The sequence below is a fragment of the Elephantulus edwardii genome, unplaced genomic scaffold (assembly GCF_000299155.1).
Source record: "Elephantulus edwardii isolate Elephantulus edwardi_28Jun2011 unplaced genomic scaffold, EleEdw1.0 scaffold00467, whole genome shotgun sequence".
Classification (NCBI taxonomy): Eukaryota; Metazoa; Chordata; class Mammalia; order Macroscelidea; family Macroscelididae; genus Elephantulus; species Elephantulus edwardii.
Genome location: NW_006400217.1, coordinates 693,103 through 696,599, shown reverse-complemented (window position 1 = coordinate 696,599; position 3,497 = coordinate 693,103). Strand labels below are relative to the sequence as shown.

General features: G+C 38.8%; 1 pseudogene; it reads right to left on the bottom strand.

The window, feature by feature from the left end:
* Positions 1-574: 574 nt before the first annotated feature.
* On the bottom strand, positions 575-2,264 carry LOC102853048 (annotated as a pseudogene).
* Positions 2,265-3,497: the final 1,233 nt, after the last annotated feature.

Sequence of the window (3,497 nt, the reverse complement as noted above, 5' to 3'; positions counted from 1 at the left end):
ATAATTTAATAAAAAATATGATCCTCAAAATTAAAGGATAAAAATGCAAAGGTTAGAACTCAGATCTACTTGATGCTGAGGTTGCATTCTTAATCCTTATTAAATATCCAGAGGATGAGATCAATAATGGCCTGATAGGACTTTGGAAAGTAGATTGGAACAAGGTATGGAATGAGGATGGCCCCATTGTGTAGGCTATTTTGAGGATTATGGGTTTTACCCTACGAATTGTGGGATATCAGCGAGCTCTGGTGGCCTAGTAGCAAGAAGCTGTGCTGCAATCCCAGAGGTATGCGGTTCAAATCCACCAGATGCTCTACTGGAGGAGGGCCAACCTCCTCCTGTACCAGTTAGATACAATTTGACAGTACACACACAAAAAATAAGAAAATAAAATAAAATTTTTTAAAAAAGAATTGTTGGGATACCACTGAAGAGTTTCAGCAAGGGAGAAAATACTGAATTTCTGGTTTTTAAAAAATAAAAGCTTGGCTGCAATATAGACAAATATAGATGGATACAGGTAAACCAATTAGAAAACTATTTCCACAACCCTCATCAAATAGACTGTATCTCAGATAAAGATGATGGAATGAAAATGCATTAAAGGCACTAATATATAGATAAAACCTATAGTCTTGGCAATTAGTTGGCTGTGGCAAATGAAGGTGAGCAGAGTCAATAATTACTCCATAGTGTGAATTCTCTTGTAATGAGCTAGGTGTGCTTACTGCCTGAAAGATTTCCTGCAGTCTTTACATTCATAGGGCTTCTCCCCGGTGTGAATTCTCTGGTGTAGAGTAAGAGACCCACTATAGCTAAAGGCTTTCCCACAAATGTTACATTCTTTTTTTTTATAATTTAGGTTGTTTATTTTTCATTTCAATGAACATCTACAGAGATTTTGGGATTCCATTCATTCATTGTTGCACCCTTCTCCCCGCACAAACCCCTCCCCCCTCATATGAATCCTCTGATGTTGAGCAAGGCCTGCATTATGGCTAAATGTCTTCCTATGTTCCTTACACATATAAGGTTTTTCTTCAGTGTGACTACTCTGATGTGCAAGTGATGAACTATTGCTAAAGTTCTTCTCACAGTCTATACATTCGAAAGGTTTCTGTCCAGTATGAACCCTTTGACGCAGAGCAAGGTGTGCATACTGGCTGAAGGCTTTCCTGCATTCCTTACATAAGGTCTCTCTCCAGTGTGAATTCTCTGGTTTACTATAAGGTATCCATGGTGGGTTTTCTGCACATATTACACACACACAGGGTTTCTCTTCTGTGTGTATTCTCTGCTGCTAAGCAATGAATGAACCATTGCTGAAGGTCTTCCCACATTTGATACATTCAAAGGTCTCTCTCCTGAAAGCCTTCTGACAGTCTCTGCATTGATAAGGTTTCTCTTCAGTATAAACTCTCCAATGTTGAACAAGATGTGCATTCTGACTGAAGGCTTTCCTGTATTCCTTACATTCAAGGGGTTTCTCCCCAGTGTGTATTCTAGGTTTGCACTCTGGCTGAATGTTTTCCCGCTTTCAACACATGCATAGGGCTTCTCCCCAGTACGAATTCACTGGTAGAGGGTAAGGGATGAGCTCTGATTGAAGACTTTCTCATATTCACTAAATTTCAAAAGTTTCTTTTCTGTGTACCCTTTCTTTTGTTTCACTTCAACAGATTTTTTCTGGGACCTTTTCTTTTGTGGCCAATGATTATGTGTTCTCTCTTTGACAGGAATGCTCTATTTTATACTAAACATGGCGTCCTGATGGGAAGTTCTCCAAGATTTCTTATATGTATTACTTTGTTCTTTAGTAAGTATTTCCTTCTGAGTGATGATCAGTTGGCTGGAATGTGATCTGTGATGTTCAGATTTGCTTTAAAGCAGCTCTCATTTTCACAGTCTTCTCTCAAACTGAAGCTATTAAGGCCATAACTGAAATGGCTTCTTCCTGTTCTCACCAGTTTGGATAATTCTTCATAAATCACTTGCTTGGAAGAAAAGTAACAGTTTTCAAATACACATTCCCAACCAGAGCTGGTGCCTCTCTCGTCCTTCACCACCCAGACCTCCTTTCCTTGATCCAATAGTGAGACTACATCTGGCTTAGAAACATAAACTCCCAGGAACACCAGGCTCCTGTAGTTCTTCAGCATCACCTTCCAGTACAAATTCCTCTGAGCAGGGTTCAGCCATTCCTACTCTTCCTGAGAGAAATATACAGCCACATCCCCAAATGTCACCAATCCCTCAGACATGGCTTTAAGAACATAAGCATTTGTGACAGCTCTTCTGTCCTCCCCTTTCAGCTTTCTTCTTTGGAAAAGGGCAGTGTTCTGAGAATATGTTTGCCTTTTTCTTATTGAAATGTTGGTGTTTTAGATAATTCTAGTGATCAATCCCTTGTCATACATGTTATTGTCAAATTTTTTCCCCAGTTTGTAGTTTCTTATTTTACTCTTTTGGAGAGTATGCTGATGCATTAAAGATTTCACTTTTTTTATTAATTTAGTTTTTTTATTTTTCATTTCAATGAACATCTACAGAGATTTTGGAATTCCATTCATTCATTGTTGCACCCTTCTCCCAGCACAAACCCCTCCCCCCTCCCCCCCCATTTGCTCCTCTCCCCGAAAAGCAAAAGAAAAACTCCCTCATTGGTACACAATCCCCACCGCACCTCCCCAAACCCCACCGCCTACCCCCAAATATAATCCACTCTTCACTTTTATGAGGTATCAATCACCTAGTTTATCCTGTGTTGATTATGCATTTTCAGTTATATTTGATAGTCTGTTTAGGACTAAGGCACACCTGATTCAGGCCATGGTCTTTCCAATCACCTGCTATTCATTTGAGAGATGAACAGTCAATAACGATGACAAAACAAGAATTGATGCTTTTGAGCTGTGGTGTTGGAAGAGAGTACTGAATATCCCATGAACTGCCCAAAGAACAAACAGATATTACAAAGCTTTGTCTTGCATACTTTGGGCAGGTTGTTAGGAAAAGCTATTACTTGCAAAAAGACATCATGTTTGGAAAGATGGAGAGATGACAAAAGAGAAGAACACCTCCCAACCAGGCGAATGACATAGTGGCTGCAACAACAGGCTCACCTATGTCAGAGATTGTAAGGCTGGCACAAGACAGGATAGGGTTCAGATGTTGTTCATATGGTTGTTATGAGTTATACTTAACTGGATGACACTTAACAAAATCAAAATCAACAATGTAAGAATAAGACTCCCAAACTTGACCCAAATTTTTCCTCTATACTCTTTTTTAGTATATAAATATGAATGAAGAATAGTGTGAAACACAATGTATATGAACTTTGTAAACAAACCGATTAAAAAACATTTACAGCCTCAGAGACCTGATGGACAGTCACTATGAGTGGGTGTTTTAAAAAAAACCACCTTTATCATTTTAGGCTTTATGATTTATGCCTAGGTCTTTGATCTATATGGAGTTAGTTTTTATATATG